The sequence below is a fragment of the Danio rerio genome, chromosome 11 (assembly GCF_049306965.1).
Source record: "Danio rerio strain Tuebingen ecotype United States chromosome 11, GRCz12tu, whole genome shotgun sequence".
Classification (NCBI taxonomy): domain Eukaryota; kingdom Metazoa; phylum Chordata; class Actinopteri; order Cypriniformes; family Danionidae; genus Danio; species Danio rerio.
In genome coordinates, this window is record NC_133186.1 from 19365913 (window position 1) to 19391671 (window position 25759).

General features: G+C 36.1%; 1 protein-coding gene and 1 long non-coding RNA gene across 8 annotated transcripts in view; both read left to right on the forward strand.

Annotated features, from left to right (window-relative positions):
- The window catches only part of tafa1b (TAFA chemokine like family member 1b), a 421887-nt gene that overhangs the window by 139978 nt on the left and 256150 nt on the right, over window positions 1–25759 (forward strand). The window lies entirely within an intron of this gene.
- On the forward strand, window positions 2613–7811 carry LOC141376585 (uncharacterized). The gene is made up of 2 exons (XR_012387117.1): window positions 2613–6055; window positions 6194–7811. It is a non-coding gene; the product is annotated as an uncharacterized lncRNA (long non-coding RNA).

Genomic DNA, 25759 nt, shown 5'->3' on the forward strand with positions numbered 1-25759 from the left:
CCTTTTAATAGCAGCCGAATCAGTGTGGCTGAAGGCACGGCTGGCAGAGCCACTTTACCTCCTCCGGGGCTCAAACATAACTTTGATCTTCAGTACAAGACCCATGTGAGATTCCCCTCCCTCTTCAGGCCTTTGATTCAGTTCCAGGCTTTTAGCAGATGATTAGGAGACAGAAGCCGCGGAGGGTTAAAATCAGGGTGGAAATTGAAAGTGGAGAGCCAGACATGTTGGTGTGATTTTATTATTTGATTTTATTTTAGCAACAGAATATATATATATATATATATATATATATATATATATATATATATATATATATATATATATATATATATATATATATATATATATATATATATATATAACCACTGTTTAATTGTTTAATGTTTTCATATTGTACATGCTATCTGTCAATCTGTCTGCCTGTCTGTCTGTCTTTCTAAATCTAAACAATGAATTTTGGTAATATGTTAAGGGTTATTATTAATTAGTAAATATATATTTTAAAGGTCAATTTCATTCAGTGATAATGATTTTGTATGTGTATGTATGTATTTTAAGAAGAACTGTTTTATTCTGTAAGCAAATTATATAATTACATAATTATAAGAGTATAAGACTCAAAAAATGAATGGATCCAATCTTTTTTTGGCTCTAAATTCATATAATTGGCTTCTGCCTTTCATGTGATGAACGAAAGACTCAAACCAAGGACTCAAGAAATGAACCAATCAAATCTTTTTCTGGCTTTATATTCATATGATTGGCTTCTGTCTTTCATGTAATGAATGAACAACTTAAACCAAGCACTCGAGATAAACAAATCAAGTCTATTTCCAGCTCTTCATGCATATGATTGGCTTCTGTCTTTCACGTGATGAACGAACAAATCAAAGCAAGGTCGCAAGAAATTATTTAATCAAATCTTTTTTCAGCTGTAAATGCAAATGGTAGGCTTCTTTTTTTCACGTGATGAATGAACAACTCAAACTAAGGACTCAAGAAATGAACAGATCAAGTCTTATCTGGCTCTGACTACATATGATTGGCTTCTGTTTTTCACTTGAAGAATGAATGATTCAAAACCGATAGAGCACTCGAAAATTGAACTAAGCATCTCCTCCACCTGAACAAATGTACGCATGCGCAACTGAACGAATCACTCCCTGAGATGACTCATCATTCTCTAGTCACATAAAAGATTCGATCAGAATGAACAAATTGTTTAAGGATAACCCATGACTATTAATGCTTTTTTTAAAGTGTAATTGTGTTCCTGTGTATTAATATGTTGTTTTCCTCTGACTCTCCTGGGGATCGATTGGTGACGTGTGTATGTTACCAATAAACAACTTTTAAAAAGCTCTAGAAGGTATGTGTTCTGGTTTTGGTGGTTTTCGAGGACAGAATTTCATATAATGACATGGGCATGACTTTGGAAAAACAATGATGAGATGGTTTATAAGGACATACCTGGTGTCCATGTAATTCGAACATACAAAAAAAAAATACACAGGTTTCCTGTGAGGGTTAAGTTTAAGGGTATGGGTTACAGTAAAACAATATACGTGTGTATAAAAGCAATATAAGTATTTTACAGTATTAAATAAATATTATAGTAATGAAGAGGACTCATAAACCACCACAACACATAAGTGTGTGAATGTGTGCGTGCGTGTGTGTGTATTTGTGTGTGTTCACATATGCTCCAGCAGCAGCATGTGTGCATTTATAGATTTCTCCCCAGTAATTGTTGGTGTAATAAGACTGATAAAATATTAATGTGGTCCTCTGGTTTAATGACTCATAAATTGCATTTGGATATTCAGCAGACTTGCCTGCATAACTGGCTTATTGACTTGTTAAGGGGGAGAAGGAAAGAGAGAGACAAGACAAAAAAAAACAACAAAAAAAATCAAGCAAAACAAAAAATAGCGGTATTATCTAATTTAAAGCTTATATGGCAGAGGGAGATTTTAAAGCAGAAAATATATATTTTAGAAAGAGCATTTTTAACTTAGATTTAATTTGAAACATTATTCGAACACTTCTAGAGACAATTTATTCTTGCAAATTACAAAGTGCATAATATTAAACTTAATAATAATAATAAAATAATATAAAAAAAATGGTAAATTAGTGAGCATGATTCATTCTTTAAATGACAATGAATTCGAGTTCTACTTTTTTTTTTTTTTTTTACATATTTTCATTATTACCTTCTAAACTAAATGATTATACAGTCACTTTATATTCAGTATTATACAGTGACTTTAAAATTGCAGGTGTGCACATGAATGAAAAATCTGTATGTATTTGTGTTTTATGCATCAAGTTGTTAGTTTTTTTAAGACCCTCCTTCTCGAGAGCCCATTCAGCTTCCATTAGTCAGATGGTCTTGTCTGTTAATACTCGTCTACCGTTTACAGTGCATTATCTGCCAGAAATAGAAGATTTATTACCATATCGCAATTTCAACTTTGTAGGATTCCTCAGCAATTCTAAACACAGTGATGCCATCATGAACAATAGTATCAATTTTACAGTATGAGTTCAAAGCAAAATCTGACTATAACCTTGTCTAGAATTCTAGAAGGAAATGTTTTATCCGGTATTTTCAATCCAAAAAAACACCATTTATGACATTGGTTTGTTCAGTTTGCATGTCAGGTTGTTGCACTTGATTGTTTTTATTCTTAGCTATCAGTCAAAAAATGCATTATTTTTCTATTGTGCTCTTGAATGCATGATTCTGATAGGCTGATGAACATTTCAAAGTAAGCAATTATTTTCAGGAAACCACACAACTAAAGTACCCCCAAGCAGGGTTTGACCGCATTCCAGTTCTATATCACTACACTGGATGGTTTCAGTTACTGGAACTGTCAAAATAGATTCAAAACAACACAAAGCATTGGATTGCTGCGTCCCAATTTGCATACCTATACTACATTCTAAAAGTATGTACTTTTTGTGAAGAAAACGTACATACTTTTGATTGTGCAACAGAAGAGTTTACAAACTTTACCGCTTCTTCATTAGTCACGTCCCATGTCAATCATCCTTACACATCATCCATATTTCTTTCATATTAAATTGTTTACATTATTGGAGATGCAGCCAGCAGGTTGATCTGCCGTTTGTGGGTCTTTCATGGGGAGAAATCTCTTCAGGTCTTTGCATAATTTTGCATTCAGAAGTTAATGCTCAAACATGTCTTTATATAAGTTAACATTTTTGTTACAGATGAAATATAACAAATATTTTCTATAATAATTTATAGTCATTCAAACAACTTTACCGAAGCATCTCTACTTGACTGTTGTCTCTACTCCGTCTTGACTTGTCGTCTTGCGCATCTGCATGTTTGAAGTTTATTTACACTTTTTCCCCAAGTTTGTAGTTCTAATCGAATTCACGTCCAAGGCACAATGTATTATAGGCAATATTAGTGGTTAAGAGTATAGATGGTTCTACATTATCAGAAATAGTACACCATCCACAAACCTTTGACATACTCTTTTCAATATACTACAGTTTGGGACATACTAATTGTATTTTTGAATACTATTTAAGATGGAGAGTATGTGATTTCGGACGCAGCAAATAAAATGTTATGCTGGGGTTATTTTAAATTTAAATATTTACAAAGTCAACTTGTGAATGCTGAATAGTCATTCCATATAAAACTAACAGTCCTCATTTCATTACTTGAGTCATTAGATACTAAAATGTAGAACTAGTTGTCAAAATCTGTCAAGCATTCATTCATTCATTTTCTTGGCGGCTTAGTACCTTTCTGTCAAGCAAATTTGATAAAAAAATAAATAAATCCTGAAAATGTCTTTTAAATTGAACAATTTCATGAATGATTTACAGACCAGTGTATGTCATAGGTTCAGTTCCAATATGTACTGCAATATTGTTTACAGTTGTGCACAGCTCTACTAAAAAAGAGCTTATGTTTGTTGTAAATAAGGTTGTATTTATTCTTTTGTACAATGCTGGGAATAAATTAGAGTAGCTAAGAGCATATGCAGTAAAAATATGAAACATACATAGTCAGTGTCTTGTACTCAGATACCTCACTAAATGCAGTAATGTCTAACTTTACAGTAGTTTTCAATTGGCTGTCAAATAGTACAGAGCTTGTATCTTGAGCATTTTCAGAAAGTGTCACCAAAATCTGACTTTTTTTTTTGCATTGAAAAAAATGAACAGAGTAAACTATCATAATGAAAACATGACAAAGCCATTTGACTATCATAAACACTGGTGTCTGGACATTACATCTTGATGACACTGACACTTTCATTGATATGAACACTTGCTTTTGTGGAATGAGCAATCTATTTTGAGCAAGTGGCACACTTTTGCAGGTCATCAACTAGGTTTTGCAGTTTGCACTATTGTTTTGAGAAATACTTTAACTGTTGTGGAAATGTGAATAGTGTTGAATGCACCAAAGGCACTGAGAAAAACTGTAACTACTTCCATCTTACCTCACGCTTATAGTAAAATGATAGTGTCATGCAGAAATTCATGTTTTATATCTGTTTGCTGTATCTGTGCTATTTTTATTTGATTATCTTCCTCAGTTAATTTGACAATACATTTTTTAGCTACTTGCATATCACCGGGCAGTCTTTAACCATTAAACACAGACGTGGCACTGTGGAAATCATTTTCAGTATCAGTGGATATTAAAGCTCCACCTTCTTTGTTAGATGTCTAAATCATTGTCATTTTTTTGTAATTTAATACCATGTACATTTATCCTGCAGTTTGATATTTGAAACTTGGCATACATTCTACATCCACAAACCACCATACTACAAGCTAGGTGAAAGGAAATATCGGAATAAAGCATAATAGGCCACTTTAAGTTATTTGGATACAATGTGAAGGCATTTAATTAGCTGCTAATGTTATGTGGCTGAATAAAGCGTTAGCTCAGTGTGTGTGTTTGTTTACAGAGACCATTGTTTTGTGAGTGATTTAGTTAAGCCAATGTAATCTCTCATTAGCACTGATGTGTTTGAGCTGTGTGCTGCTGAATCTGAGGGGGATTGAACTCATGTTGCCGTGAGATGTTATTGTAAGTGTGGTAGGTAGGGTTAGGAGCTAACACAGATAGTTGAACACTAGGATAAACACACATATAGCACAAGCACACACACACTTAAATGGCCACTTACAGAGACCAAAGTGGTGGTTTGAACCTCAAAGTAGGTGCTAGAGTAAATGGTTGATGTCACTTATGTCCTGCTGCGCTGACAGACCCCCCTTTTAACTCACAATCTTAAGGTTGAATCCACCACACTGACATCCGACCTGCACATTTCCTCTTCCTTCTTTACTTTACTACATTTACAGCTCACCCTGAGGAAGGCGATAAATCATTTTTTAGAGGAAAATTGGATTGGAAATGTTTTCAGTTGTACTTTTTGGAGGTGTTTAGTATTGAATTTGATATGTTTTTGAAATAAAAGGGAAAAATATGTACACACACATGCGTGATTTTGGTGGAAATCTTTAAAAGCAGAAATATTAGTTTTGTTGGTAAAAATTGGTTGCTCTCTGTGCTGTTAATTCTTACCAGCTAAGGGCAGAAATACAATACACCCACTCACCCTGAGACAGACGGACCCATGCAAAAATATCTAGATTTTTTCAAGTGGGCTCAGTTTTATTCACCCTCCCAGAACATTTGCCACTAGTGCTAATGGAGGTGGTTCAGGATTTGGATGAGGATTTGGTCTAGTAGTGAAATGCTGGCTTGCTGGCGAAACGGAAAGGCTGAATGAAAGCCATGCACACAATCACACAAAAAGAATCAGTGTCAATGGGATTATTTATTTATTTATTTTTTACAAAATCAGAAAATTATCCAGCTATGTTTGAGTTTTACATACTTTGCATACTATATAGTTTGTATGCAATACCCTATGTACTTGCAATTAATAAAACAAAACATGCACACACTTCAATATACCGATAGATTGATGTATGGATGGATGTATGGATGGATGTATGGATGGATGTATGTATGTATGTATGTATGTATGGATGGATGGATGGATGGATGGATGGATGGATGGATGGATGGATGGATGGATGGATGGATGGATGGATGGATGGATGGATAGACAGACAGACAGACAGACAGACAGACAGACAGACAGGTAGGTAGGTAGGTAGGTAGGTAGGTAGATAGATAGATAGATAGATAGATAGATAGATAGATAGATAGATAGATAGATAGATAGATAGATAGATAGATAGATAGATAGATAGATAGATAGATAGATAGATAGATAGATAGATAGATAGATAGATAGATAGATAGATACTAGTGGTCTAATGGATCACAAATCACGGTTCAGATTAAACTATGGTTTTTGAGTAATAAATGGCACCATTTTGTTTTTGGATGGAGAGGGCCAAAAAAGGGAAGAAAAACAGGTAGAAGACAATTGTCATTTGCTTTTCATTTATACAAAAATATTACTTCTGTTTTAAAAAAAACATCTGTTTTAACAAACATAACTTAAAACCTGTAATTTTAATAAAAATAAAAATCAAGAAAGAAACAGCTGAAAAAAGGAAAATATTCAACTACGAAAAATGATCTTTACTATTGCTGATAATGCTAAATATAGAAATCTAACATCTTGTGCAAAATATGTTTATTTTCAATTAAGGATTCACCCATAAAACTTCCTGTTTCATTATAAGTGTACGATTTTTGAAAACTTATTCAGTGACATTATTTTGATGGATTTTGGCCACAGGGTGACGCAGTGGTGCAGTAGGTAGTGCTGTCACCTCACAGCAAGAAGGTCGCTGAATCGCTGGTTCAATCCTCGGCTCAGTTGGCGTTTCTGTGTGGAGTTTGCATGTTCTCCCTGTGGTTGATTAGGTTTCCTCCGGGGGCTCCGTTTTCCCCCACAGTCCAAAGACATGTGGTACAGGTGAATTGGGTAGGCTAAATTGTCCGTAGTGTATGAATGTGTGTGAATATGTGTGTGGATGATTTCCAGAGATGGGTTGCGACTTTAAGGGCATTCGCTGCGTAAAAATGTGCTGGATGAGTTGGCGGTTCATTCTGCTGTGGTGACCGCGGATAAATAAAGGGACTAAGCCAACAAGAAAATGGATGGATGGATGGTATGTTGGCCAACTATTGGTTACACAATGTAATTGCTACAACATTCACCATTGCCAAGTTCCATTAAACGGTAATTTCAATCTTTACCATAAACATCAGTGTTTGTATTTGAACTACAAATTGTTCTCCCAGCACTTATTTAATTGTTTGTAACTAACTGAAAAAGTGTAAAAACTGAATCTCTCTCGATCAAACACAGATTCAATGGATTGATAAACATATGCAACTCAGTATAATTTATGATTATAGATATTAATTATAGATATTATTTAGCTCATGTTTCTGCATCATTTTGATTTGAATGACGTGGGAGGAAATTATTATAAATGTTGGATTAACCTACCTTGAACCTAAAGTTCAAAAAAATTATTAATTTGGTGACATGTTCTGAACTGTGGGTTGTTATCCGTACAGATAGATAGATAGATAGATAGATAGATAGATAGATAGATAGATAGATAGATAGATAGATAGATAGATAGATAGATAGATAGATAGATAGATAGATAGATAGATTGATTGATTGATTGATTGATTGATTGATTGATTGATTGATTTTTTTTATCAAATAGTTCCATATTTCCTGATGAAGTACATCATCCCTGGTCTTCAACCACATCTACTACTCCCAGCCTTTTTTTAGAAAAAAAAGGTTATCCGCCTGCACACAGACCCTGGCACTTTAATAGAATTATATAAGCATTGTTTCCCTCTTGCAGCCTGTTTTTTTTTTCAGTCTGTTGTCTTGCTTCCTTCCTCTAACGCCACCTTTGTGCACTTATAATCATCATGCCCACCTCCTGTCCGCTTCTCTCTCTGTCGCACCGGGAAATTTGGATTATGTGGTGCGACACACCGTCGGGTCCTCAGGGTCCTGCACATCTGGAGTCTGCCATAAACACTCTAGCACTGCTCTGGAAAGCCACCTCAGGCCTTTCTGTTCCTCTCTGTGTTGCTGCCATTTCTGTATAACATCATAGTCACGGAGGTTGAGTATATCTTTCTAAACTTGACTCATTAGAGTGAAATTGCTTGTAGGGTTGAATGAAGAGTTCCTGTCTGGAAAAGTAGACTGTAGAGTCAGATAAAGCTAAAAAAGGGTATCTTGAGATGACAGAGGCTGCATGTTGAGTTGTAGATCGGTGTTGCCGGATGATGATGGTTCTGTGAGGGAGGCTGAGAGCTGTTAATGGGCCAGAGTGGCCAGTTTGATTGGCGACTCTGAGACACAGAGCTCCATCTCACTTATCCTCCGTTCGCTCAATTTCCTATGTGGAAGATGCGCACCTGGGGTCCCACTCCATCTCAACCTCTCAAACCATTCACTCTGTCTCACTATCAGTCTCTGTCTGTCTGACTACCTATCTATCCATCTGTCCATCCACAAATTCATCTATCTATCTATCTATCTATCTATCTATCTATCTATCTATCTATCTATCTATCTATCTATCTATCTATCTATCTATCTATCTATCTGTCTGTCTGTCTGTCTGTCTGTCTGTCTGTCTGTCTGTCTGTCTGTCTGTCTGTCTGTCTGTCTGTCTGTCTGTCTGTCTGTCTGTCTATCTATCTATCTACACATTTTAGAGGGGTCTAGATACAAGCCCCTTTCACACAGTGATACCGGTAAATATCCGGAAAATTTCCGGAACGACTTTACCGGTATATACAAAAAAGCGCTGTTCACACAGGCGAGGACGTTACAGAATTTTTCCGGAAAAGAGCATTCACACATCCATTCCAAAATACCGGTAAATTCTGACATCATTCACCACAAATGAGCTTTAAACGGCTGCGCTTGTATTTGTAAACATTTGACTAAATTACAAACTCTGTGGATGATCAATATTGTGAACAACTTTCGCAGGATCACTTTCGCATGTCGAGATGTTCATAATATGTGCGTGTGCAGGCGCTCACAGGCTGTTTCACAGGCACACGCAAAGCTTGAAGGTAAACAAACAACGGCTTATCATAAGCATCTCATCGATGATTATTTACACAGTTACCATTAAGAAGAACATATAAACATGATCTGACTAACTCCTAGCAGCTAAATGTGTCTGGGAAAATATTCAAAGCTTTTATTCTCATAAACCGCGCGGACATAAATGCGTCTGACTGTTCTGATTGGCTAAAGCAGACGTCTTACGTCAGCACGTTCTAGACGTGCACGCGCTTATTACAGCAATCTTCCTTCTGCGTTCACACAGCGCAGCATTCCGGCAAATTGCCGGTAATGTTACAACTTCTCTTTCCGGAAAATAGCCAGAATGAATTTACCGGTATTTTCAAAAAGGACCTGTTCACACATACAACCTTTCCGGAAAATTGCCGGTAATTTTCTGGAAAGGTCTGTATGTGTGAAAGGGGCTACAGTCTGTGTAAAGATGTAAGTTTGTTCATTCGTTCGTCGTTCGTTCGTTCGTTCGTTCATTCCTTTTCTTTTCGGCTTAGTCCCTTTATTAATTTGGGGTCACCACAGCAAAATAAATGCCAACTTATACAGCACATTTTTACGCAGCGGATGCTGTTCCAGCCGCAACCCACCTCTGGGAAACATCCACATACACTCATTTACACTCATACATTACGGACAATTTAGCCTACCTAATTCACCTGTACCACATGTCTTTCCACTGTGGGGGAAACTAAAGCACCCAGAGAAAACCCACGCGAATGCAGGGAGAACATGCAAACTCCGCTCAAACCAGCGACCTTCTTGCTGTGAGGCAACAGCACTACATACTGCGCCACTTCGTCACCCCAAGACAATGTTTTTTATGCGCACACCTAACCCCACTTCTAACCCTACCCCTCACAGTCATGTCACTTGCTCCATTAAGTGTATTGTGTCTGAAACGGCATGTCTCAGCTTGCAAATGCAAGCTTCTGTCAGCCATTTTTAATTTTCATGCAAATTTTTTTAGTAAAGCCAGTTTTAGAATTAGTAAGGGCCCATGTCCACCGAAGTGTTTTTAAAATGTGACACTTTCATTGACAAGAACAACAAAAAAAGAACAGCACTCTTGTTTATGCAGTGCAAAATTGCTTTGACGGACAAGCACCTTAAATCTCTAGCACATGCTCTCAAATGGAGCAGCATTTACCACACTCAGAAATAAAGGTAAGCGAGCTGTTACTGAAGTGGTATCTTTTTGAAAGGTACACATTTGTACCTAAAAGGTCCATATTAATACAGCAAGGGTACATATTAGTATCTAAAAACTACAAAAGTGTTCCTTTTAAAATGTTTAGGTACTAATATATACCTTTGAGCTACCAATATGGACCCTTTAAGTACAAATGCGTATCTTTTGAAAATGCACTACCACAGTGACAGCTCACATACTTTTATTTCTGAGAGTGTACATAGAGAAATTTACAGACAAGCTATGTGATATCATGTTTATAATCACAAGCAATTTAACATTGTGCTAAAAAAGGATGATAATCATTCAGCAATAATGGCAGTTGCTTATCTTGCTTCTTAATGAGCTCGTCTGCTACATGGGAAAACGTAAAATACATTTAGTAACATGTTTTTACTTCAAACTCACCTCATAACTTCAGTCTAGTGTTTGAAAGAAATCTTTCTGTGAGATGATTCCATAGTAGTGGCATTATTAGTCATGTTGGATCAATGAAAGCACTTACATTTTCTGTTTATTCAGCAACTATAGTGATATCTTGGTTTCTTATATGAGGCTCATTTTGAGTTTCTGTTGGAGAGTGCTCTCTGAATGACATTTACTTTGCTTGACAATAAGTACATGCCAATCATAGTGTTTGGTCCATCACTATTGCAGTTTAATTTCAGTTTATTGCTTTGCCCTATTAACAGTGCCCTAGTAACTGCCCTAGTAACACTATAGTCACAGCCATGTCACCCTGCAGCCCAAGACCGGTTACTCACTGAAGCTAATCAGGGCTGAGCCTGGTCAGTACCTAGATGGGAGACCACTAGGGAACACTAGGTTGCTGTTGGAAATGGTGTTAGTGAGGCTAGCAGGGGGCGCTCAACCTGTGGTCTGTGTGAGTCCTAATGCCCCAATAAAAGTGAAGGGGACACTACACTGTCAGTGGGTGCCGTCTTTCGGATGAGACGTTAAACTGAGGTCCTGACTCTCTGTGGTCATTAAAAATCCCATGGCACTTCTCGTGAAAGAGCAGGGGTGTAACCCCGGTGTCCTGGCCAAAGTCCCTCTATCAGCCCTTACGATCATGGCCTCCCAATCATCCCCATCCACCGAATTGGCTCTATCACTGTCTCTCCACTCCACCAATAGCTGGTGTGTGGTGAGCGCACTGGCGCCGTTGTCCTGTGGCTGCCGACGCATCATCCAAGTGGATGCTGCACACTGGTGGTGATGTGGCGAGACCCCCCCTTATGATTGTGAAGCGCTTTGGGTGTATGGCCATACACAATAAATGCGCTATATAAATACACACATTACATTACATTACAACAGTGAATGTTTTGAATGTGTTTGTGCGTACATTTGATTAAATATTAACAAACACACGATTAACAAACATGAAGGTTCCTCGCACACCCCAAAACAATCCAAAAACATTTTATAGATATTTTATTTATATTGGTATCCCTAAAATTCATCACATAAATCTTGCACACTAAGCTTTTGTATTAATTCAAATGGAAAATTGAGAGTTCCACCTCCATATCAAAGAGTTGCTGTATAATCTCTAGTGATTCAAAATTTTTTTTGGGATGTCAACGTCTCAGTTTAATGCATCCCTCTGGTCTTTCTGGAGCCACATATTAAAAAGAAGATCACCAGTTTCCATCAATGAACGGATTTCGGAAAGAGACTGTCAGTATGACTAAGATATGAACACCTAAGACAAATTGAACACTATTTTGGGGCTCAATGTGCAAGGAACTTAAGCTATGAATTAAAATAAATTGTATTTCTTTATTGAAAACCATGTATTTTTGTTCTTGCACCTTGACTGGTTTAGGCTTGTTATGGATACATCTTTGTTAAACTAGGTGTGTTCAAAATGACTTCACAGAATCACTTCTGTTCTATATAATATGAAAAAAAAAAAAAAAAAAGCAGTCTAGTGGTACATGCATACACAAATTCATGGTATCTGGAAAAGAGTAAGCAAGAAGTAGATGGATGAACTACTAATTTATCTGGGATTCTTATATCCAGAGGCCACTTTTCTATCACATGAGGCCATCCCATGTAAGCGATGGTTGTAGGATGCACTGTATGTAAAAGTCACAATTCCTGTTTTTCATTTGAGTATACAGATGTATATGTTTTAGTCTTTGCTTGATTTTTTGTTGTTTTTTTAACCATTTTTGTGAAGACACTAAAATAGTATTACTTACAGAGGTGTGGGTTGAACTCAGCAATGCATTCATCAACTGCTTCCATGTGGTCAGTTCATCAAAGGTCCTGTAAATGGCTGATGTGAGCATCCACCTCAAGTGGTCAGATGAGACAGATCAGTATTTCTTCATACAGATATCAGTGAGAATGCAGTTTAAAATCCTGGATCCAATCAGGCCTGAACAGACTGTATGCTATAAATCTAATGCTTAAGTGCTTGATGTTCTATTTTGATTTGTACCTACTTGTGCTGAAGCTCTGCAAACACTAAAAGCTCTTTGAGAAGCACACAGATTATCAATTCACCTCAATTCGGTAAAGTGGAGGCTTTTTGCTCAGGTTATACTGATGTCTGCGAGGGTAAAAAATAAATTCCTAACCTTTATACTCACACAGAAATTAATAGTGTGCACAGCTTTCATAAGTAAACAGTGATTTCAGGGATTTCAAAACTGCTTTGCTTTTAGCTTGGCCTTTTTTTAAGGTAACAGAGCTCAGTTCAGACTTTTTTGTGTTGGTGATAAAGAATTGTACACTTCAAGAAACTGTTCTCCAAAAGTTATAGTACTGTATGAAGTTTTAGGTAGTTGTATAAAAATGGTAAATATGAGGATGCTTGCAAAAATAATGGCGTACATAGATTTTATGTATCAACAAACTTGAATTAACATAATGAAATCAACATTTGGTGTGACTATCTATTTTGTGTGCACTTGACCATTTCTAATAACTGCTTTGTTTTATCTTTGCCATGATGACAGTAAATAATATTTTACGTAAACATTTTAAGACACTTCTAAACAATGTAAAGTGACATTCGAAGCCTTAAATGGGCTAATTAGTTTAACTAGGCAGGCTAGGGTACTTTTAGGGTAAGTTTTTTTTCTATAGACTATTGAACAAAATATAGCTTAAAGGGACTAACAATTTTGACCTTAAAAAGGTTTTTTTTTTTTTTTTTTTTTTTTTAAACTGCTTTTATTCTAGCCACAATAAAATAAAATAAGACTTTCTCCAAAAGGAAAAAATATATATCAGGCATACTGTGAAAATGTCCTTGCTCTGCTAAACATCGTTTGGAAAATATTTAATAAAGAAATTAAAATCCAAAGGGAGCTAATAATTCTGCCTTCAACTGTATATATTGCCATTTTGCATCACTCTTTTAAGTTGATTGAACTTGAAGCTATATGTACAATGTACAATTAACAAGAAATGTACTTAATGATTTAAGTTAAATAAACTTTCTTTTTGGATTAAGGACATCTATGAAAGCTAGCAAATAAATATAAGCTGTGTAAACAGAACATTTATGTCTGTTAAGTGTCTATTCAAGTTGTATTTGGTTTTATATTTTTATGGGCGATATGGCAAAAATGCAATCGCAATAATTATTTTCCATATTGAACGATAACAATATATCTTTTGATATATATCTAATATATCTTTTGACATATATCTAAGTTGTTAATGCTTCCAGATTTGAAAAAGTACCCCAACAAAAGTCCAGAGCTGGTTATTTTGACATAAATTTTATTGTGATTCGATATAATATCGTTTATTGGCCCAGCCCTACCTCATAAACATTTACAAAAATGTTACATTAACTATCACAGAAACTATCTTAAATACATTTGCATGGTTTTAGTTGTTAATCATGCATTATACACAGTATTAAACTTGTTCCACCCCATTTTCATCCTAACCACAGACATTATTACATAGACATTACAAAATTCAACATGACAAAAACCTCTGTATATCACAATTTTGTGCATGAATGCATAGCATAACCCTTAATTTCAACATGCATTTTTTAAATAGTCTGATGAATGCTTGGATTTACAAATCTGCTTCTACTCAGTTCAAGTTTGTCTTAATGCTATCAAATTTTAACAGGGGTTACAGGAAATAAGGAGCAAAAAGGGACAATGCACCATAGTATGAGCATTTTGTATGCCCGGTTTTGTTGCATTTACAATAGAACCAGATAGCACCAGTAGGGGGAGTGACCAATGGCGGCACCAATGGTCCAAAACAAATGTGAATTCTCTTGTAAATAAGGTAACTATATAATAGTTTTTTTTCTACAGAGGATACCTGCCGGGTCTTAAAAAGTCTTAAATTTCAAAAACAAAATTTTAGGTCTTAAAAAGTCTTAAATTGACTGAAACATTTTGTTGTACGTCTTAAGTCATTTTGAACAGGTCTTAATTTTCTATTATTCAAGTAAAGCTACCCAATCGGGCCAACATCTGTCAGAATCATCAACAATCCATCTTATTAAAATCAGGGAAAGAAACTTAAAACAATTACACAATTCCTTATGATAAGAACAGAGCAATATATTGCTTTATGATATCTTGCAATTATACAAAAACTATTTAAGGAAGTAAGTGGGAGTACACACAACATTTATAAATAGGCATGAAACTTAAGCTTTTACAACAGAAATGCATTAGGTTGAATTGAAGTTATACTCAATCATTTTGGACCAATAAATATATATATTTTTTATTATTTATGTAATTTGCCTCCACAAGAAATATACTTTTAACAATGTTAAACTTGTCATTTAAAAAAAAAAAAGTTCTATTTTGACAAGTTAAAGCATGTCGCTAAGAAATAACATTCGATTTTAAATTTTTTTGTGGCAAGCAAAAAAAATCCATTTGCCCAACGGGGCCATTAGAAATAATCATTAGTGTTTAGCTGTATAAGTCGTAATGGTCTCAAAAGGTTCTGAAAAAGTCTTAAATTTGACTTGATGAAACCTGCAGAAATCCTGTCTACATATTTCACAAAGAGGCATTATTTAACATTATTTTAAGGCATACAAGTCTTGATACCCATGTTTTATTTAAACTACTTAGTACAATTCATAAAAAAAAAATAAATAAATAAAAACTCAATCACAGTAATTTTATAGCACTGCTACTGACACTCTAAACCAAAAGATCAGTTTAAATCATTTTAAAACTTTTTTGTTTGTGAAAATAGTGGCCCAGCACTGTTCATGTAAGTTAGATGTTACCACAGAGGATGCGAAAAGCATCCGTTTCATCCACCTGCAATTGCAGTGTTTCAACAACAGAGAGTATTGACTTAAACGTTTGTGTCAGCTTTTGCACAGTCATCTTGACTCATGGCAGTGGGCTTTTTCAGTATCATGGGTTGTGCCATTGTTTTCACACTCTCAGTCTAAATTGTGTGTGTGTATATGTGTGTATGCAACTACTCCTAAGTAATCTTTTCCCGAGGGCTTTCGACATTCTGGTCAGGCAGGAACGGAACCAGGGGAATCATTAGGTAAACCGAACCCTTAAACCTGAGCTTAAATCAATGAACAGTGCTGCCTGAGAGGAACAAGATGCATAGACAGCCTCAAGCCAGAGCAAGACTTCCAGATCACGCCACTACTGACACAAGAGCTTATTTTAATGCCATCAGTCTTCAGCAGGATCAACAAACGTTGCCTATCTGTCTATCTATTGTTAGTTCATTTGTTCCATCAATGAATCGTTGTATTTATTGATGTATCAATAGTTTCATCTGTTGATCGTTCTGTCTATTGTTTGTTGTTTATCTATGTATCTGCCTGTCTGTCCTTCCGTCTGTCCGTCCATCCGCCGGCCTGCCCATCCATCCATCCATCCATCCATCCATCCATCCATCCATCCATCCATCCATCCATCCATCCATCCATCCATCCATCCATCCATCCATCCATCCATCCATCCATCCAAATTATCTATCTATCTCTCTATCTATCTCTCTATCTATCTCTCTATCTATCTATCTATCTATCTATCTATCTATCTATCTATCTATCTATCTATCTATCTATCTATCTATCTATCTATCTATCTATCTATCTATCTATCTATCTATCTATCTATCTATCTATTATCTCTTTGTCTGTCTGCCTGTCAGTCTGTCTGTCTGCCACAATGTGCATTAATCCTTCCATTCAATATACTAATGTCCATCTATCTATCTATCTATCTATCTATCTATCTATCTATCTATCTATCTATCTATCTATCTATCTATCTATCTATCTATCTATCTATCTATCTATCTATCTATCTATCTATCTATCTATCTATCTATCTATCTATCTATCTATCTATCCATCCATCCATTCATCCTACCATCCATCCATCCATCCATCCATCCATCCATTCATCGATCAATCCATCCATCCACCCACAAACCCACCCATCTATCTATCTATCTATCTATCTATCTATCTATCTATCTATCTATCTATCTATCTATCTATCTATCTATCTATCTATCTATCTATCTATCTATCTATCTATCTATCTATCTATCTATCTATCTATCTATCTATCTATCTATCTATCTATCTATCTATCCATCTATCCATCTATCCACAGTAACTAATGCAACCTTATTGGAAAGTGTGACCAATTAACATTTGTCTTTCAATGTCTCATCTTTCACTCTTCGCTTTTTTCTTCTTCACACCATCTCACTTCATTTTTTTAACACCCCCTCTGACAAAACAAGCAGTAATATATTTTGGGCTAATAGAGCTTTTACATCCTTGAGTATCTTGGCTTTTACTGTAAGTGCTACATCAATGCTAACTGTGTTCATCGTTCGCAGACAGACTGTGTTTTATCCCATTATGACAGACTATTGAAAGGATGCCTGTTAATGCTGCTGAAGATTTCCTCTTGAAAGGTGTCATAAGGTAACTAAAGCTTTCATCCAACAGGCTCCTCACCTCACTCCCAGTGAACACATATTTGGAATATGAGAAAGAGCATGTAAAGAAATGTCAGTTGTGTAATTTTAAGTGCTTGCACGTCATTGTTGCATTACATTAAGTGGTATCGCTTATATTCCTGTGTGACACAGCGTCAAAAATGTACTTGTGTTGGTGTAACAGTGGTATATACTTTATGTTTGACAACATTATTAGCTCTTTTGTGAAATTTTAATTGTTTTTAAAATATTTATTATGTGATGTTTAACAGCGCAAGCACACTTTTCACAGCATTTTCCTATTTTATTTTTTCTATTTTCTGTCTTCCAATCCATCCTGTGGAGTTCTACCATTTATGAATCACATAGCTCAAAAAGTATTGTTCAAAATGCTGTCATAAAAACAAAAATAAAGTTGTACCACTAACTGCTTCTTGAAGTGTAGTTGAATCACAGAAAGTTGGACCAGATCTTTAAGTACCAGTTTCTCTGGAAATCCTGTCTTGTGATTGGTGGTCGGGGGAAACTGCACGGCTACATCATGTTGTGTTGGGGTTCAAAATTGCAGAAATTTTATTTTATTTTATTTTATTTTATTTTATTTTATTTTATTTTATTTTATTTTATTTTATTTTATTTTAGGTGACGCAGTGGCGCAGTAGGTAGTGCTGTCGCTTTACAGCTAGAAGGTCGCTGGTTTGAGCCTCGGCTGGGTCAGTTGCCGTTTCTGTGTGAAGTTTGCATGTTATCCCTGCGTTCGCGTGGGTTTCCTTCGGGTGCTCCAGTTTCCCCCGCAGTTCAAAGACATGCGGTACAGTAGAATTGGGGAGGCTAAATTGTCCGTAGTGGATGAGTTTAAAAGAGTGTGTATGGATGTTTCCGAGAGATGGGTTGCGTCTGGAAGGGCATCGTAAAAACATGCTGGATAAATTGATGGTTCATTCCGCTGTGGGTTCTGAGATGATGTATTTTGAGATGTTTTGGGATGTTTAAGTTTAAACCATAAAGAGCACCTATTTTACTTCTTTTTCAAGATTTTAAATAAGTCTTTTGTGTCTCCAGAAGTTTACACACATGCACTGATTTAGAAACTGCTGATCACGGAGCTGAACAGATCTTTTAATCCCGGTTGCTTTGTGTATGTCCTGTGTTGTGGATATGACTATACGCATTACTATGGAGACATGTTAATATGCGGCTGTCAATCAATTCGGTGGGTGGGGAAACCACACTTCTACGTCTCGTTTTGGTGCGCCTCAAAAATTGGAGAGATTTGGATCCTATTTTTAGTGTCAGAAAAAAAAAAAAAACAGAGACTTATTGTGTTTCTATCACTTCAGTATGACTGTGCACACACTATACCTACACACAGTTCTGTCCACCTTGCAAAAGATGATTTTCATCATAGGTGCCCTTTAAGCATTTCATATTGCAAAACTAATAGTTGGACATTAATATTTCTGAATAAAATGTTTTCAAATGCACACAAAATGTGTAATAAATATGATGTCATGCAATAAGAAAATACAATGCAATTCCATGGTAATGATGTCTAAGTTTTATGCCTTGGTTTTATGCACTAATTTTTCCAGAGGAGAAAACGACTCGACCTTTTGCACAACAACTCTCTTCACACATAAATAAACGTGTGCATTTTCCTTAATGCGTCATCGCATTAGCACTCACGATGAGTTATTGCATCTTGGCAGCGTTTGTGTAGACTTGTGTTTGTAGATCTGACATTGGCATCCGGCGTGTGTACATAAAGGTGTCAGTATAAATGTGTATTTTTGTGTGTGTGCATTTGCGATTGGTCCCATGGGAGAGATCATTACCGGTGTGGCGCAGGGCTTTGAGTAGCTCACTGAATCAGACATAAAAATCAACTTCTGGAACAGCTGTGCAGAAGCATTGTTTACACAGCCCTCATTGTGGACACATTAATCACAGCAACACATTATACCCACAAAACCAGCAGCTGTGGAGTATGTGTGTGTGTTTGTCACCCGTGTGTTGCAAAAGTGCTAGCAGTGTCCGAGGAAAGTCACATCAATGAGCTCACACTTTATAAATCACCACTGTCAGTTTGATCCTCATTATCCTCTCTTTCTCTCCTCTTGCTCTCTTTATTCCCATCTATCTCATCTCTCTCTCTTTTTTTTTCTTTTTTTTTTTTTTTGCACAGACGGTGTTTTGCATTTAAAACTTGTTTGGCAGTGTTGTTGGACAGACTCTAACTTGATAGTCTAAACAGACGTCTGGAATTAGATGATGCCTGTAATCAAAATCAGGGACAAATGCGTTTAATATTTAATTATTTTCCTATGCATGTTCTATTTTTGGAGGTGTGAGTGTGATTTTTATCAATTGAGGATATATCTGGATCTTCCTCAAGGGAGGTTTGGTCAAATCTAAGCTAACGTTTGTGTCTGGAAGTGACATGTAAGAACGTCCACAGTTGGACAAATGTGACTCTGGATGTGGTGACCTCAAATACAAAGTCAAAGCAAATTTTACTGAGACCAAAATGATGCATGGGCAGTGTATTAATAAAAAGAATAACAAAAAGCCACAGTTTATATATTTTCTTTCCAAAATTTGTATAAGTACAAAATTTGTATTCCTAAATTTGTATAAGTATATGAACATTCATTTTGTTTATTTAATAAGAGATTATCATTTTGTTGCTTTATTTTTAAAAACTAAGAATCTATAAAAAATAGTTTTTCTTTATAAAGTTTATTATGTAATATATGTTATTTAAAGTGTCTAATATACTCATTCTGTATTTCATACACTCACCAGCCATTATGTACACTTTACTAGTACCAGGCTGGTCCCCTTTTTGCCTTCAGAACTGCCTTAATCCTTCGTGGTATAGGTTCAACAAGGTACTGGACATATTCCTCTGAGATTTTGGTGTACTACTTGAGTACATTGTCAAGTTCGAGAAACCAGTCTGAGATGATTTACACTTTATGACATGGCGTGTTATCATGCTGGAAGTAGCAATTAGAAGATTAGTACACTGGTCATAAAGTACTGTACATTTTCAGCAACAATACTCAAGTAGGCTGTGGCGTTGACACAATGCTCAATTAGTACTAATGTGCCCAACATTTTTTCAGTCTTCTATGGTCTAATTTTGGTGAGCCTGTGCAAATTGTAGCCTCAGTTTCCTGTTCTTAGCTGACAGGAGTGGCACCTGGTGTGGTCTTCTGCTGCTTTAGCCCATCCGCCTCAAGGTTAGACATGTTGTATGTTCAGAGATGCTCTTCTGCGTACCTCAGTTGTGATGAGTGGTTATTTGAGTTACTGTTGCCTTTCTATCAGCTGGAACTATTCTCCTCTGACCTCTGGCATCAACAGGGCATTTGTTCCCACAGAACTTCTGCTCATTGGATATTTTCTCTTTTTCAAACCATTCTCTGTAATTTCTAGAGACGTTTGTTCATAAAAACCCAGCAGATCAGCAGTTTCTGAAACACTCAGACCAGCCCATCTGGCACCAACAACTATGCCACGTTCAAAGTAACTTAAATCACCTTTCTTCTCCATTCTGATGCTTGGTTTGAACTGCAGCAGATCGTCTTGACTATGTCGGCATGCCTAAGTGCACTGAGTTGCTTTCATGTGATTGGCTAATTAGAAATTTGCATCAACAAGCAGTCGGACAGGTGTACCTAATAAAGTGGCCATTGATTGTATATTATATTTATTATTTATTCATGAAAAACTCCACATTCCTTCAATGTCATTCTAATATCAACGAATTCACTCGTTTTTTTAGTGAATTTTTTGAGCCAATTAAACAATATATGTAAAAACAAATATTCAATGTATTTTATATTCAGAATATTTCAAATTCTTTGTACACTGAAAAAAAATATTCTGAGATAATTCCTTGGATTTACTGTTTTTTTTTTACTTTAAGTGGTTATAAACTATTTATTTGTGTTGAATTTAAACAAACAAATTAAGTTGAACATTATTAAACTTAATTTGTTTGTTTAAATTCAACACAAATAAATTGTTTGCAACAGTTCTGCATGCAACACTTTTTTCAGTGTATGTGCTTATTTGTCTTTTCTGATATCCATCATGGATGGTGGGGCGGCGCAGTGGGTAGCACTGTCACTCTTACAGCAAGAAGGTCGCTTGTTTGAGCATCGGCTGGGTCAGTTGCCATATCTCTGTGGAGTTTGCATGTGCTCCTCGTGTTGGTGTGGGTTTCCTCTAGGTGCTCCGGTTTCCCCCACTAGTCCAAAGACATGTGTTATAGGTGAATTGAGTAAGCTAAATTGTCCATATTGTATGTGTGTGAATGAGAGAATGAGAGTGTATGGAAGGACAGCCAAATAAAACATACTGTATGCTGGATAAGTTGGCGGTTCATTACGCTTTGGTGACCCCTGATTAATAAAAAGGGACTAAGCAGAAAAAGAAAATAAATTAATGAATGATACCCATCACTTATTTTGACAGAATTATTTAATAAACAACAATTAATATATGAACTCATTTTTTTAGCTTCATTGATTGATTGATTTGTTCATTTGTTCATTCATCCCCCTCTTTTTTTTGTTTTATTCTTTAGAAAATGCTGGAATGTGTCAACCCTTATTTGGGTAAAATATGCACAAACCCAACTGGTGGGTTAAACTTTTTGGTCACAGTTTACAACAAGCTACTGTAGAACACATTTATTGTAGAGTTGATTTTAACTTAGCATAATCCATAAAAATGCTGCAAGTCTGAGTTATTCATGCTGGAATTTGAAATGCACAATGCTCAAGACAAAGCTCTCAGTTGCAGTTCTACACACAGAGCCGATGCGCTTGAGTTTGTCTTTTAAGAACTATGGGGTTGAGCTTTTCAAAACCAACAGCGCGCTTTAATAAATTATGAGCTGAACTCTGTGGAACAGCAACATTTGTATTCAACATCCTTATAAGCCACTTAAATTCAATTCAGGGCTATCATAAATCTTACCAAACGAGCTGTAATGCATTATGATTGCACAACGCCGTCATTTGGGCTAGAAATTGCATTAGCTGTACTTACAGACGCCACACGTAGACAACACTCATCCGGCTGTTGTTGTACCCCCTCGTGAGCACATTTATTGGCCATGTTGGGTCTTGATACCCACACAGTCGCATCCTCTCTATCTGCGCCCCGGCAGAGATTCATTTTCAGAGGCACGCTGTATAAATCCAGCAGTGGTTGGAGGTGGTGATTTTTCTCTCAAGCTGACGTTTTAACAGGAGGGGGAAATGGTGGGAGCTCATTTGATAGCGGGGTGATGATATAGCTGGCAGGCCTCAGTGGTGCTGAATGCTGTAGTTTATAAGCAGCGATGTAGCTGTCGCCGAGACATGCCACTGCTCATAAACCAACTTTTCCTTGATCGGCCACAGGGGAAAAACACAACGCATGCAAATCTGAGAAACGTCGAGAAATGCCCAAATAAACTAAAATCGTTCTCTCTATCTACTTATCTGTCTATTATTTTAGCATATCTATATGCCTTTGTTTGGTTTGTCTCTATGTGTCCAGACTATCTGAAAAAAGTGGTGTCTTAGTGGTGTATGGTGTATGGTGGTGTATTAGTTTGTCTATTTGTCTGTCTATAGCTATATCACATTTTCACATTTACATCTGTTGTTATATTGAATTTTGTTCTATCGTTAAATCTATAATTCTTGTTATCTTTATATAATTCTCTAGATCATCCGTATATCTGTTTGTCTGTTTTCTGTTTTTCTCTCAGTTTGTCTTTTCCCTCATTCAATTCACTTCACTTTTATTTCTATAGTGCTTTACAATGTAGATTGTGTCAAAGCAGCTTTACATAGAAGATCATAGAAAATAGTAAATATTTTTTTCATTGTTTCATATATTTCATTTTTTTATTATTATTATATCATTCTGGCATTATCATATCTATCATTCTTTCTATCTGCTTCTCACAAATATGTCCGTCTGTCTGTATGTCGTTTATCTAAGCAGTCTTTTACAGTTTTTCTCAATAGCTTTGGGCCAGTTCTTGATTGGAATTTCTAATTTTCAAAACAATAATTATAGATCTGGGTGAAGCAGTGGTGCAGTAGGTAGTGCTGTCGCCTCACAGCAAGAAGGTTGTTGGGTCGCAGGTCCGAACCTCGGCTCAGTTGGTGTTTCTGTGTGGAATTTGCATGTTCCTCCGGTTGCTCCGGTTTCCCCCACAGTCCAAAGACATGCAGTACAGGTGAATTGGGTAGGCTAAATTGTCCATAGTGTATGAGTGTGTGTATGTGTGTGTGGATGTTTCCCAGAGATGGGTTGCAGCTGGAAGGGCATCCGCTGCGTAAAAACGTGCTGGATCAGTTGGCGGTTCATTCCGCAGTGGAGACCCTAGATTAATAAAGGGACAAAGCCGACAAGAAAATAAATGAATGAATAAATAATTATAGATCTCTGAACAATTACCTTATTGTTTACTTCAGAGTGGCATTTCTTAATGATTTAAGCAAATTGCATATGCTTTGGTGCATGTTTGCAAACACTAAGTTCCATTGTCTGTAGTGTGGACAAAAAAAAATATGAATATGGCTTGTCAATCAAAAGTGAGTCAATTCTCATTTAAACTGTCAAACTCTTCACAACAATCTCAATCATTTTTCATCGTGTAAGTCATCACACTAATTTGTTCACGCATTTTTACACTGTAAATATTAGATATAGGCAGTGTTTGTAATGCCTCCTAAATTGGTATATGACCTCTAGTTGCAAAACTATTTATATTATCTGTTTATCAATCAAGTTTGGGAGCACATACACATATGCTTGTGGAAGAGCAACTGGAAGAAGTGTAATCTCTGAAAAGGCCAACAAGAGTGACAGGATGTCCACTAAGAATAATTATTTTTTTTCATGGATGATATTTAGATTTTTTTTTTTGTGTGTGTAATTGTGATAACATACAGTAAGAAATATGAAATACATAATACAGTAATTGGAAAAGCAATATTCCACTTTGCATGTAATACATTTGTACACAAATAGATGTACTGTATAAATACAAACAAATACATTTTTGTATGTACTATTCAGTATTTTCAACAAATTTTAAAACCTTAATTTCCTTGATTGACTGTCATGGTGAACAAACAACTAATCATTTTGAGCAGTGTTGCTCTCACAATAACTAAGACACTTCATGTTTTGGTGGCTTTGGCTAAATTATTGACACAATAACTAGGTTTTAAAGCATGAATGAAATGTTATGGGTGAGGAACTGCATTTTGCAGAGATGCAATAAAGTTCTGAAGTTCCAGCAAACTGTTTTGAGATTTGCACTCACAGTTTAGAAAATGTTAAGTCTGTTTTGAAAAAATGTGTCAAAGCAATTGAGAAAAACTGTAACTATCATTCTGTTTATAGTTACATGTTTATATCTTTTCTTATAGCATTATATTGTTGTATCATTCTATCATCTTTATACAATTCTAGATAACTACCTTCTGTCTGTCTGCATTTTCATTTTTCTAATCATTTGTTTCGCTCTATCTGTCATTGTGTTATATCTGCCTGCCAATTAACTCTATATTGTATTGTACTTAATACCAGGGGTGTCCAAACTCGGTCCTGGAGGAAGGGTGTTCTGGAGAGTTTAGCTCCCACCCTAATCAAACACACCTGAAACAGCTAATCAAGCTCTTTATATATGCTAGAATCTTCCTGGCAGGTGTGTTCAAGCAAGTTGAAGCTAAACTATGCAGGACACCAGCCCTCCAGGACCGAGTTTGGACACCCCTGCAATATACTGTCTTTTTGTTTAAATATCTAACTGGTTTCAGAGCAGAATCCAAATGAAGCACCGTGGTGATTGTTCAATATACATGCCCAATACTGTATAGGAAAATATCACTTTTGTTCACATGAACGTGAAAAGCATATTGATCTGCAGTATCGACTAGGGCATAAGAACAAGACGATGAGAGATTGAGAAATCGATCATATTACGCGATTCATCACATTAATTATGATTTGTCATTGTGCTTTTTCAAGCATTTTGCACACTACTTGCCAAAATTAGCAGTTCAAAGACAAATCACACTTTATCAGGGTGTTATTGAACATGTTCATAAAGTTATTCACAGCAAAAACATTTCTCCAGAAACTCTGGAAACCTGCTTTCCTCCTTCCATCAGATCCCATTTCCACATCTAACTTGCTGTTGTTCCATCTTATTCAGTTTTCCTCTTCTGTCAACTTCTGCAATGGCCTTGAATAGCACAGAGCATTGTCTAGCACTTGCAATTACATCACTTATTTATACCAAAAATAGGGAGGGAGAGATGTTCCCTGAAGAAAAGAAGAAACATAAGGCTTGTGTAAAGACGAAAGGACGACTCGGCTACCTTGGTAACAAGCAGCAGTTGCAGTCGCTCGTTGCTCACCTTGCTGTTATGCCTGGTCTGGTGACGGTAACTCCATC